Source organism: Cariama cristata, unplaced genomic scaffold (genome assembly GCF_000690535.1).
Source record: "Cariama cristata isolate BGI_N322 unplaced genomic scaffold, ASM69053v1 scaffold23108, whole genome shotgun sequence".
Lineage (NCBI taxonomy): Eukaryota > Metazoa > Chordata > Aves > Cariamiformes > Cariamidae > Cariama > Cariama cristata.
The window spans coordinates 1-14212 of NW_009633286.1; positions in this window are offsets into that span (position 1 = coordinate 1).

Genomic DNA, 14212 nt, shown 5'->3' on the forward strand with positions numbered 1-14212 from the left:
AACCATAATGATTCTATGATTCTATAATGTGCTCAGTTTTGAGCGCTTGCTTAGCCCCAAATACTGATAAAGTGGAAAAAATTCAGAGAAAAGCAATACACAATCAAAGGCCAGAAGGGACTGAACTGAGGAAAAAGATGAAGGGAATTAAGTGTACCAAGGCAGGCTGGCTACGCTCAAAGGAGACATAGCTCCAGTAGTGAAGGTTTAGACCTGAAATAAGAGGAAGGTCATGCAATAGAACAGAGAAAATATACGTTTAATTGGGAATCTCAGGGAAAATTCTTGACACTGAATGTGTACCTGCCTGTGGAGTTGTGCAGCTGAGAGTGCAACGCATGGACTCCTCCAGCCACTGAAACGTGCACTAATCCTGCACCGCAAGGAGATGAGTTGGATGCTTTTGCTCACACCTTTGTCTTCGAATAAGATTCTTGTAACATTGACTCTCTCAGTTGAAAGGGGGAATTGTGAGAATAGCAGAGGGGGACTCCTGACATTTGCTAGTGATTATGCACATTAAAATGTCCTGGAATGCTTTTATTGTGCCTCTGGTAGCTGTTACAGTTAACCTGTGAATAGATCTGGAAATTGTAGTTAAATCCACAGAACTTTTCATGTTCTTTGCCTAAACTAACTCAGTCCTGAGTCTTTTCATGTGGACCTTTTACATCTTCTGTTGTCTCATGGCACAAAGATACTGATGGTAAGAGCCTCTTGTGTAGGTAAAGTAGCTTGAGCTGCTGGGAAAGTGGGGAGCTGAAGAACTAAGTCTGAAAGTATTACAAGATGCCTGCATCTGTGCCTCATCACTAAGAAGGGAAAGTTTGATTGATGGTCTGGGACAGAAACTCTCCTACATCTCTGCAACACCTGCACCATGGGAGATTCTGTTTGTCACTTTGAACTGGATTTGAACTCAAAATGCAGTTCCACACATTTATTGTGCCAATGCAGCCTTGACAGGCTGCTCATTAACTTTAAAAGCTTTTCCTTGGCTTCTCTTGCAGAGCTCAAAAGCAGATTGTGGGCCTGGTGATGGCATCCTCATTTTATACAGGCCAGCTGCTTCCTGCCCCTTCTCTGTCTCCAGGTGCCTGCACTGTGACGAGTTCTGGTCAGCTCCCTGTGTCTCAGATCTCCAAAGTCCCAGGCTGAGCTCTTTTAGGAATATTAAAAATGCTTTGTTTGCCCCTGTTTTTTTTTGGAAAGCTCTTTCTTTACCTTTGTAACGTAGCTGCTGCTGCATGTTTTAGGGGCTTGCAGGTTCCAGCAATTGGAGCTACAGACCATGCTAAAATGCAGACTCTTGCTGACTACACTGGACCAAAGTCACTCTTCCATAGACTCTCTTGATAACAGCATTCTCAAAGACTTGTTGCTCTGTTTTTCAGTTTCTAATTTATTGCTTTTGAAGCTGAGGGGAGGGTAAGAGGGAGAAAAGACAAAGAAAGGCCTTGAGGCAAGTGGCACTGTGAGAGGCCCGACAGTCCTGCATCCCAGCCAGGCCCCCAGCGTCCTGGTCTTTGTCCCACTATGTTTATCATTGCTCCATAGCCAACCCCAATCTAGGGCCTATTGTTAGGGATGGAAGAAGCATGTAGAGTGCCAAAGAAAATGTTCTGTGTTTTTCAGAGTGCCTGAACATAAGTCAGCAGGATGCTGGGAGCTGCCACACTAGACAGAATCATTAGTTACTATGCCAACTACTTTCTCGCAGCTGGTGCTCACCCAGTTTGTACTGAAAGCTTCCTGGACTTGTCATACCACCTGAATGCCCTGGGGAAAGAAACTGCTGCCCAAGATTGTCTTGCATTCCATGGCAAGGTGGGAGCAGTGATTTATAAATGCACTGGGTTCACATATTGCCAGCAATGGCCCTTGTTCATCCTTAGCTCCAGCCTCTACAGGAAAGGATGCAAAATGCTTTTGTTGTCAGCTTGTTTCCTCGTTTAAAAGTTGGCTAGATCTCCAGCTATACTGACTCCGGCTGTGATCCTATCAGTTCTCACAAACCCAGCAGAGTTAAACATAGAGGAATATTCTTCAAGAATGCTGAAGCTTAATTTTCGCAAGTAATTTGAGCCTAGCTTGCATTGCCTTTCAATGGGACGTAGGCACTTTTGAAATGTTTCAGAAGTGCCTGCTTAGTAAGTGATATGTGGGGAACACCACTCTACTTCATGAATTGGTATTGTTGCCTCACACAGGAGTTGGTATCAAACAAGTGCCCAGCTGTGCCATTGGAAGAAGGCTTCAGTTGAAATATAAATGAAATCCCTATGTGTAATATGTATGATACTTAAAAATCCTTAAATGTTTAGACCCAATTTATATCCAAATTACACATTAAGAAATTCTGTTCTGAATTTCTTCTGCTCCTGCATTGTCCTTCTCTCCCCTGATTGTTTCCTTGTAGTTTCACTTTAGTAAAGATTTTTCTTTGTCCTGTGCTTTGCTGTTGTCTTTTATTGTCTGGTATTACTCATCCCAGCAGCGGTTGTGGTGTTGCAGACCCTGCTTTGGCAGACGTTTGAGTGAGTTACTTAGGAATGGTGGACGCTAGGAGTAGCGTGGGCTATCAGTAGTAGTTACCAGCGTCATTCTTTTAGTATGGACTTGCTATACGTCAGATAGTTCTTTGTAACTATGAGGTTCTCAGTGAGTGATGTTCTGTGGTCTCATCTTGTCTACAGCTTCAGTCCTTGCTATTCCTTTCAAACCTGTTCTGGGAGCAGAAGCTAGCTTTCTGCTTTCCTGTAAGAGCTGATAACCACATCTCTTCTGTATGGAGGCTGGATTTCACTGAGACTTTTTTTTTCCTGTAGGCAATGAACAAGTGTATTAGTATTTTATTCGTAGTTAGTATTTCAGCACACTAGCATTAGTTCCTAGTACAGGTGTAGGTAGTTGATTCCATAAGGGTTGCTTACACTGGAGAAGAGCTAATGAATTGGAAAAGAGAACTAGAGCAGAAAGAGAATTTGGAACCAGAAAACCTAGAGATGAGTGCATGATGTTCTAGCACTTTTCAGCTGGGTTGTGATCCTAATAGCATGGAGGTGTGTTGAAACTGGACTCAGAAGCAAACCTATAGTTTTTGTGATGCAAAAAGTGCAGCAGAGAGGTCTTATGCTGTCAGTGAAGAGGAAGAGGGAATTCTGGGCCAGGCTGTATGAAAACTACAGTTGAAACAAAGGAACATAGTGGGTTTCTTGCCAAAAATACTGAGTAGCCCTAAGAGCTGCTGGAAGGACAGAATCTTGCTTACAAAGGATGGGCCATAATGCCAAGGCTGAGATTTCCTGTACATAGTGAAGGCCTGAATCCTGGCCAGGTCTCTAAACTAAGCAACTCATAAATAATCCTGAGCAAGCTGTGAGAAGATTGCTCACAACCGGCCTGGCTGACAGAACAAAACCCAGTCTTTTCTGGTGGCACAGGCAGGAATTCTGTTTCCCACTTGTCTGTGTGTGTGCATCTGTGCCTATATCTGTCATCTGTACATGTGAGCAAATGAATATTCAGTCAATCATTAGTGTTCAAGCAATAATCCTGAATTGAAAACAAGCAGGTCTGTGAGTACTGGCTCTATAATCCTCACTTCCATTGGGAGTGCGTGGGTTTTTCTGTTGGTGGTTTTTTTTTTTTTTTTGGTGAGAAAGTTTTCCTTCAGTTTAGGGTATTTATATAGTCTCTCTACCATGTGAATTCTATAATACCTATTAAGGTGTGAGGTCCTCTACAGCTTTTTTCCAGCATTCGTTACTGTGCTGAGCCTATTGTAGAATTCCTTAAGCAGAAGAGCTAACTTCAGGAAGGGTGCAAAGGTGCTGTCATACTTTGATAAATCATTTGACTGGCAGAGACTAAGAATAGGAGCTGGACTATGATGCATTCCTGTGAGCATGGCAAATAGACTGAGAGCTGCAGTATGTCTCTGGCAGCAGCATATTGAGTCTCGGATCCTGAGCCCTGTTTTATTGTACCAGGGCAAGCTTTGCCTTAGATGTAATATCGGCAACTTGATTAACATGTTATATAGTGACTTTCCAAAACTGCAGATGAAACATCTCACTACAAAAGTGATCTTAAGACTTGCAAATACGCAGGCTTTCTGTTGTCAAATATATAATGTTTATATTATAAAATGTTGAAGTTGTGTATAATGAATTTATATTGATTTCTATCTATAAAGAAGCAAAACTCAGGGAAGCTAACAGAAGCATTTTCAATCCAGAAGGATTCTGCAGGCCATGAGAGTAAAATCTACTCAGGCAAGCAACAGTGTTTTTATTATAGTATCTAGAAAAAAGTAAGTGGTGGTGTGCTGCGTCATGTGGAGAGCAGGTATTGGAACTGCAGAGTTCTGTACAAGACTGTCTATGCTGCAAGAAGATGTTAGCCAAAGTTTTTGTGGTTTTGATTGTTTCTTTTAAATTTAGTTCTTCCTAAAGATTTAATAACATAGTTTCAACAGTGTTTTCCTAGGTAGTTTAAACCAAACTTATCTGGGCAATATTATATCCTAAAGAATTTATTTTGGGCTATAGATCATATATTAGTTAAAACAGAAAAAGTGGATTAAAACAGGTTGGAAACCAAATGAAAGTGTTTGAGAGTTGAAGTGGGCAAGGGTTGGAGCAAGGCATCAATCCCAGCGCAGTTTTAAAAACTGGACCATCAGTCTTCACTATTTGTATGTCCATAATAATTAATCCTTTGCCAGATATCTCAAAACAAAAGAAATTAGGATCAAGGAAATGCTACTAAAGTTTTGCCATTCAGTTAGTGGCCCTCACAGAACTACACACTGCAGTCACTGTACATCACCTCTGTGGCACAAAGCCTGTTTGACTATCAGCAGGTCCAACTTTATTGGAGTTTTCATTTACATCAGTTTTATCTCCTCCATTTCATCTTGGCTTTTATGACACAAAGTCATCTTTATCTTCCCAAGCATTCTTTTGGATCAAAGGATAAATTTTATGCATTGCAGGTTCTGAGGTCTAGGTAGATATGACAGAAGTTGAAACAGACATTAGTTTCTAGAATTAATCATATAACTTGAGTGAATACCTTAAAGAGTGCTTGACTGAATTCTCTAACTTCGGACTGAGACCTGAGGCAGGTTTGGTTTCAGACCCTTGATGCATAAACAATACTGGTTGCATTTTTGCAAACCAGATCGACTATGATTCAATATCCTGCTCAGACAGTAGCCCATGGAAGATTCTGTGGGAAGAGCACTGGGTGATGTTATGGAATGGTGATGCTGCCCCAGTGCTCTCTGGGGCTTGGTAATCAGTGATTTCTGGGCAGGAGATGATAACTTTGTATATAAATAGTGTTAGTGGCTCTTGCTTCTGTGAGTTTGTCTAATCATTTTTGAACCCCTGTAAATTTTTGGTGTTCTTAACTTCTTGTAGTAAGAAGGCATCCACAGTTTAATTATGTGTTATGAGAAAAACTACCTCCTTTTGTTCGTTTTACCCTGCCCACCTAGTGACTTCATTTGGTTTTTCCTATGTCTTGTATCATGAGAGGTGAGTAATTGTTCCCTACTCTCCTCCTCCCTGAAAAGCTCATGATTTTATAGATATTTTTCATATTTCCTTTCAATTGTCCTTTTTCCAAGCTGAAGAGTCCTTATTTATTTAGTCATTTCTCAATATGTAAGCTCTTCCATACCTTTGATCATCTCTACAGCATTTCTTTGTACTTTTTCGAGTTCTACTGTATGTTTTTTTGAGAAAGGAGGAGGGACAGGCATTGGAACTATCTTCAGTATGCAAGAGATGGATGCAATTTTGGTTTATATGGTAGCATAGTAGTGTTCTTGGTTTTATTCCCTGTGCCTTTCCTAATAATTCCTAACACTGAGCTTGCTTTTTGAAATTATTTTAATGATATTTTAATAGAAAAAACTATTATAGCTATAGTTATAAGCTCTCCTTCCTGAATAGAAATACCTAGTTCAAAGTCCATCACTGCATAAAACTGGAATTGTGTTTCTCTGGGTATGTGACTTTGTACTTATTAAATTCAATGTCATCTACCAATTTAATGTCTGGTCATTCAGTAGTCTGATGTTTTTTTCACACTTCTCAGTGACTTTCAGTTTTTCAGCAGCAAACTTTTTTTATTTCATTCTTTTTTTCCCCAGATCACTTATAAGTCTTTTGAACAGCAGAGACCGTAGCACAGATTCTTGTGGGACCCCAGTGGTAATCTCCTTTCATTGTGGAAGCTGTCCATTTATTCTAGCTCTAGTTTCATGTGTTTTAACTAATTATGAAATCCATGAGAGGTAACCCCTTTATCCTACACTGGCTTACTTTATTTAGGAGCATTTTGAATGAACTTACCAAATTTTCTCAACTGAGAAATTGCTAGTGTGAAAAAGTTACTCTAGGCAAATGGACAAATACAATTGTGGTTTAGTTCAAAACAGAAATATTGAAAATCATAATATTTCAGTAGTACTGATGAGGAATTAATCAGACTATTTACTGAGCTCTAATATGACTTTGATGTAGCTCCTGAATGCTATTCAGCTTTGTATCTGGTGCAGTTGGTGTTTGTTTCAAGGACTGGTCTGCAGTAGCCCCCAGCTATCTCCCAAAAGGTGCATTGCAGTCCCAGCACAGTCCTGTGTGCTTTTCAGCTGTCAGCATGACCTGACTTTACTGGGGAAGTAACAGAGACTTCAGCTGCTTCGCATAAGGGAAGAGTCCAATGAGCTTTAACATCAGAATGGATGGTGGAGTCTGCATCTATGCAGTGGAAGGAGCAGATACTACCCTTGGGATGGAGGTTGAGTCCAGGTGATAGCAACCTGCTCATAACCCATGTGGTGTGCTGGTGGAATTGGAGAGGAGACAGCTGGGGGATCGTTTCCAGGATTCCTTGTGCCTTGTCATTCCTCCTTTTAAGTTACGCTTTTTGTGGTATTCTGTGTGCAGCAGAGCACAGTGCTGGGAGGCCAGCAGCACACATGCATCCATGGATCTAAAGCTAAGCAACTGCAGGTAAATCCACAGTAATAGAGTATCATGACCCTGTTACTGGGACAGAAGGGGGAAGGCAGATTCAGAAGAGGGAAGGAGCTCTCCCAAGGTTAACCACAAAGTCAGATTTGGACCTATACAACTTAGGTTTCAAGGCCTGAGTACTGTCAGCAATGTTACAGTTGTCACTTTTCCAAGCACTGGTGAAAGAAAAAGAACTGAAAGGCTGAGACTCTTGAAGCAAAAGGGAGCAAGGAGCGAGAGTCACTTATCCAGTGTTGTACTGGGGTACAATGGAAGCAAAGGCCTGAGGAAGCATGGGTGGGATCCCTTGAACAGAGAAGTCTAGAGAAGGCTGCCTACATCCAATGGCCCATAAGAGCAAAAGTGGTAGTGGTGCTCCAAGCAGGAGGAGGCCCAGAGAGTGCAGGGTTGAGATGCTGGCAGCTGAACTCCTTTTCCACTGGATTGTTTTACTCCTCTGTTGCTGAGGAGCTGAGTATGGAGAGTGACCCTTTAGTGTTTAGAGTCCTTGTCCTCAATTTTTTTTGAAAGGGATGAATTAGATTATTTTTGAGGGGGAGTACATAGAGCTGGCAGTTGCTTCTGGTCTTGTTTGAAACATCCTTCTGAATATTTTAAGAGTTTGCTGTGATGATGAAGCTTGTGGCAGAAGGCAACACAAATTCAAGAGAAGCTGTGACATGTTCAGAGAGTCTAGGTTGTAAGTTTTGATAGAATCCTGAAGCAAGGAGATCGCCGTCAACTCCCTTGCCAAAACCATGACCTACACTCTGAATAATGGCATGAAAGACACCGAGTATCTTTTACATCTCAGTTAATTATGACATGCATAGGAAATACAAGGGAAGTCTGCCCTGGGAATCCAAAGGAAATATTTCGAAAGAGTGGCTGAGAGAAATATGACACAGCTCAGCAGAAACTTGGGAAGCTCAGGCATTGACGCTAAAAGGTTTTATTAGCCAGAGTGTCAGGATTCAGTGGCTCATGTGGCAGCCTGTCTTGTGAGCACAGGATGTGTGAGTTGCTGGGCCATTGTAGCCTCTTCAGGACACCTTGTGGTCCTGTCAGTCTGCCACCTGCTCTCTGCAAAGCCCCTTGGCCTTATGTAAGCCTTATGGTGCTGCCTTCTTGCCAAGGCTTACAAACTTCAAAGCAAGCTAGTGAGCGTCTGTTGGTACTTCATGTTGCAGACCATAGCTAAACTCCCACTGTATAAGCCTGGGTTGTAAGAGCTCCTGCGTCTTTGCAGGAGGCCTTTTCTCCTCTGGGAAAGACTTGCATTACTCTGATGATGGAAGAAGTGAGCCTATCTTCAGTCCCCTCATGTCATTTGGATTGTAACTGTATGGAGTCAGTATGTGCCCTAGTTCCAACCTCACCCTACCACTCCTTTGTCCTCTCTGTGGATACTATACTGCATGTGTGTCTTCTGTTCCACTCTCACTGCAGCATGTGTGTGCTTGATGTAAGCCTTGTGTTAATGTATTAACAAAATCTCTACAAATCCATTAGTGATGGGAATCCTTAGCTCTCTTCCTTCTGCCACTCTCCTCTCTTCAGTGCTAATCAGGCACAGACATGCTCCAGTGTAGATTTTTTTTTTTCCTCTTTTCTTTTGTTCTTCTCGAGCATGGTATTATGGCTAGTAATATAGTCCCAGCCTGGAATTCAAGAAACTCCTTAGCAAGATGGCAGTTAGCACGTGGCACCTCTAGCAGTTGTTGTGCTTGTTGGAGCGACTTAATACAAATTCATAGCTGGCTAAATATTAAGGGATTTTAGGTAAGCAGCAGTGCCTTGTAAACAGGAGTCCTTATATGCAGGGTGGTGAAAGCATAATGGCTCTTCTTTTCTCAGGGCTCCAGAGAATCATCATTTTGCCTGGGAAGGAGAGATGGAGAACAGTATCTACAACAAGGTGACACAGAGCCCACTGGCACATCCCAACTATCAGCTCCATTTTGCTGTGCAGCAACTTCAGCAGCAGAAACTTCAGTCACAACGGCTGTTGGAGCAAAGCCGAGCTCGGCACCAGGTAACTAAGAAGAAATAGCAGTGCTGTCTGAGTTAGATGCGCAGAACCAACCCAGAGCCAGTACATGTGGCACAGCTTTTATGAAGGAAGTAGCTCTTCAAGTGGGTTGCAACAAAACTAATATTACCTGTAGTGATTTTGATAGCAGTTTGATGCTGTAGTTCCCAATGGCTTTTTCCACTGTATTGGCATCCTCCTCTGTTTGGCTACTGGCATGCTGCTGCTTGCTTTTCTGCATCAGTTCACGGCATCCCCTTACAGTGCCTCAGACAACCTTAGAACTGTCTACAGTCTCCACAGTTCTTTGTCACTTAATCTCATCACTGGTGATATGTTCCTGCTTTGACTTTTCTTCTTCTTGAGTAGTGCTTCAAGCTGGGTCACTGTTCTATTTCAGCGTTTCTAAACATAGGGTCTTGAAATTGTCTTGGCAACTGTGTCTTCTGTGGCAAACAGGTTCCTTCAAGGCTTCATCTTGACTAAATTCTCCTCGTCTTGGATGTCTTCTGATAAGATGCCGTTATCAAAAGAGCAGAATGTTAAGGGGACTCAAAAATTAATTAGGAGAATCTTCATTCTTTTGAAGAAATGTATTAATTTCTTTTAAGAGCCTTCAGTGTGCAGGAGGCATGGCCACTGACCCTGATTCCAGATGCAAGTTTTCTCTGCAACCCTGAAAATCTTCTCCAGGCCTCCTACACATTCTGTTATTACTACATTTAAGATCTTTCAGTGCTTTGCGTGGAACCATCTGACGGATACATGACTCCTTTGTTACAATTGCAAAGAGATAAGATGGGCTGTGTCCAAGAGCTAGGGGAAATACAAAAAAGTGTTTGTACTATTGATGTTTTGGATGACACCAAGATGCCAAGAGTGGACCACTGTGTCTGGAACAGCATTTCCATCCTGCCTGGGGAATCTTCCAACGTTACAATGACTTCATTGATGCACTTGTCACCTTTCTTTGTTATTATGGAGAGAGAGGTGTGTTTTTTCTTGAGTGATATCCAAAAGGCTCCCCTGCTAAAGGGAAGGAAGTCTTCAGGTGAACAAACCTTCACTCAAAAGAGATTGGTCTCCATTAGGAAGGAGCTATTTGCTGGGCAGTCTGGCAGGACTGGAGTCCAACAGAACCATGAACGGAGCTGACATGTGAAGGTCTGAACACCCACTCTCACTCCTGTGAAGCAGATGAGTCACTAGTCAGGGTCCTTGAGAACAGGTTGTAGGCAAATTGCCCTCGTCCTTCTTTGGGAGCATCTTGAAGGACAGGCCCCTCTGCCTTTGCTCCTTGCACTCCTTCTTTCAAGGCTCTCACTTAGCCATGCAGTTTCCATCCCCAGATTCCCTCACCTACAGTCTTCTTGCTCCCCTTCTGAGCCGGAGGTCTTCCTTTCATCTCCATCCAAGGGTGTCTGGGTGGGCATCTGTGGCTGCTCATGAGCTCAGGAAAGGGCTGTAAGCTGGCTTGTGCCTGTGAGGAGGCTGTAGCTGGCCATGGGGCCTGGCTGAGCCTTCTTCTAATTGCTGACATTGAGCTGATGTTATTCTTGGCCTGGGGCAGAGCCATTACTCAGGAGTTTCTGTTAAAGTGATTCTTTGTTAAACCTCCTCTCACCCCCACAACGTCCCCCTCCTTTTTCTCCCTCCATTCTCCTTCTGAGCCAAGCAGTTTGGAGTTGCAGTATTGAGGCCATTGCCATGCCACAGGGCTCAGGCTGCACTGAAGTTGCTGTTAATGAAGAAAGGTATTTGCTGAACCTGGGGGCTTTCAGACTTTCTGTAGTGAAAACCACATCTTAATAAAATGATTGCCTCTTGGACACTTCCTCTCCCACTAGACACTGTATAGAGCCAGCCAGACCTCCACTTCCAGTCACAGCTGCACCGATCCTCTGATGCCCTTCCCAGTCACTGCACTACCCTCATCTTCGTCAGTCTGTCCCCTGCTCTGTCTCTAGTTTCCTGTCACTGACCTCTTCCTTCTGCTAGTTAGTTTCTCAGACTTCAGTCCTTTGACTTGGCCTTTCCAAGAACTGCCTTCTCTTTTCTGCTGCTTACACACTCCCTGCCCTGCATCTCCTTCCCACTCACACTGCTTTGACTTCCATCCCACCTTTCCCTGCTGGCCATCATTTGTCCTCTCTTTTTCCCCACAGTTTAGGTAGCTTATCCTAACCTATATGACTTTATCATGTTTCCTAGTCAGTGTCACCTAAGCCACCTATCTCCTGTTGCCTGCTCTTAAAAAAATATTGAGATCTATTCCATCTTTTCTTACCTTGCCTGCTACATTCAAGTTCCTCAGCCTCCTCTCAACAGAAGAAATATATACCCCAAAATAGAAGGACTATCACTTGAAAAAAAATAATCTCTCTACTTTGGGGAATGCCTGCAGGATATCTCCCAGCCTGTTTCATCTGATTGTTCAAGTTCTTGTTACGGTTGGAAGGCAGGCTAGCCATTTGTCAGCTGAAGTGCATTTATTAATGTATCTCAAGGCACACCCTGAGTATGGCATGACCATACAACATGACTAGATGCCAGTCTTTCCTTCTGTCTGTGACAAATGGACTAGTCATATGTATATGGATAGCATGTGAACAAGTAACAGAAGCACCATGATTAATAACATAGGCAAAGGCTTCTGCCTGTACATTACTCAATTTGATATGTTGGAGATGAGATGGATGCGTTGGAAAGCATGGAAGTTCCTAGTCAAGTATTTGTGTAGTAGGAATACCCCCATCTGCCATGCAGTAGGTGTATCTTATCACAAAGGCTTATTGCGCACTTCTTTGTGGCAGCACTCACTCTTGGTTGAGCACTTTCCAGATTCTTAAGAATGATGATTTCTTCTCCAGGTATTTAACAATTTGTGGAATAGCAAATACTGCGTAGGTGGAGGAAGAGGAATAACAACCAACAGTTTTCACTCATTGTATGTGGAAGTTAGTTCATGCAGTGTAGTATGGTGGAAATAGATCTTTGATGCCAGAATAGGTACTTCATTCCCTGGACTAAGAGAAAAAGACCAAACTGACTGGATGAGAATCTAACAAACAAATGGATGCAGTGATAGGGCCCAGGAACAGAGACAATACAGAGCCTGAGAAAAGAGGAAAAAAATAGAAAGGAGCAGAGTTTGAAAATGGAGACAAGAGGCTTAAATCTGATATCAACAAAATCAAGGAACAAGAATTACGAAATCAAACCAAAAGACAAGAAAAACAGGCTTATAGCAGTATTTTTAATGTTTAAAGGAGACTTCATGTGACATGTTATGACCTGGATGTTAGTATCATTGCTGCAGTTGGCAAGGCAGTTAATATACCATCATTGTTTATTCTCTAATTGTTTCCTGTACTGGAAAGATGCCACTAGCTGTTAGGGAGGTTCCTCGTTTTCTGTGTGGCTATGTTCTGTCTGCTTAGCCTAGCATCTACTGGGTTTAGAATTTTCTGCCAAACATTTCACATGGGAAAAAAGCTAAATTAAACGAAGAAAAGTACAGTTGTATAGTGGAATGATCCCCACCAGTCCAGCTTATATAAAAAAAGCTTATGTTAAACAAGACATAAATCATGTTAATGAGTTGTGTGGTCAGTTGTGATCACATTTTCAGTCAGAAGTTTTAGTACATTTTATGCTATAAAACATTGGGCTAAGTTAATCTTGAATAATTCTCCTCTCAGTCATTTAAAAATGGCATGTTCTCTGAAATATTCCTCATTTTATGAAGTTCAGCAACATTTTTTTCTTTTAATGTATGTGACTCTTCTAAATTCCCTACAGTTTGTTTAGATCTGACTGGGAATGTTGAGCATTCAGAATAATATTCCTAGTATTCCTAGAACTACATTATTCCTGCCTGAGGACACAGGGCCTCTTTGAATGCAGCCTTAAACATCATTAAACTGTTTTCTGAACTATTATCTATTGGACTGCTGTCAGATTTGGAGTCTCTCTTCCCCTTCAGTCTCTTGTTCATTCTTGTTTTGCAGCTTTCTCCCTCAGATTGTTTTCCCACTAAATATGCTAACTGCCATTTTTCCTATTTGAGTCTTGTGATACTGATGAGTCAAAGTCTCAGTCTAAGTAAAGCAGAACAACTGTTCTGAAAGCAGTAGTCTGTGCTGATTTATACCATCTGAAATTTTGTCCCCATGTTTCTGATCCTGTCACTATTATTAAAATTATGGTAATGCCCAGATATATTAAGTATCCAATACAATGGTAGGGCCCAATCCTTGCCTCAGAGAGCTCCCAGTACCAAAAGAGAGACAAAAGAGAAAGCACCAAGTCAACTTATTTTAGTATATTTTAGTCTTGTTCTGAAGAATTTACCAAGAAAGACATGCTTCAGGACAGTCTGTGCATACCATGAATTTGCTTTTCTTTAAATTTCTTGATGACCTCAAGATGATCCTCTTACTGGGGTTTAACACTATGGCAGTTAATAGTACATTTTGAGCCTATTCTTTTATCGTCGCTTTGTGAATTTTTCAACTCAACTGACCGTTGCATGCAAACTGATTTAACTGAATGCATTAATACGTGTTCAAAAGAATCTCCACTAAACAATTTATATAACTTCAAAGGTCTTCTAAGCCTTTTTGCAATGTCATCTGAAATGCAGTTTCTTTTCTAAAAGTGGTGAGGTTTATTTTGGTGCGTTTCCACTTTTTTTTTTTCCCCCAACTTAAATCGTCATCATTGTTTATTGCTTATAAACATCTCAGTTTCCAGTGCTAGTGATTTGGAACTAGCTGCAGAGATCTTTATGCAATACACATGTGTGTGCATGTATCTGACAGTTCTCATACACTGCTGAGTCTCTCATCATTTTCAGACTTGCTGATCCAATTTAAACTGAATGACTATAGGATGGAAATCTCAAAGCTATGTTCCATATAAATTTCATGAAAATTAAGAGCTATATATCTGGAAAGAGGATTCAACTACTGTTCCCATTAAGGCAAAGGCTGCAGCATTAGGCCACTCCTAATTTGACAGCAGAAAATCATCATAAGAATGCCCCAAACCCATGAAAGGAGGCATAATTTGGGGTATGCTTTATATTAGATACTGTAAAATTCAGCCCCAAGACAGATTCACAGGAAATGAGCTTCATTACCTC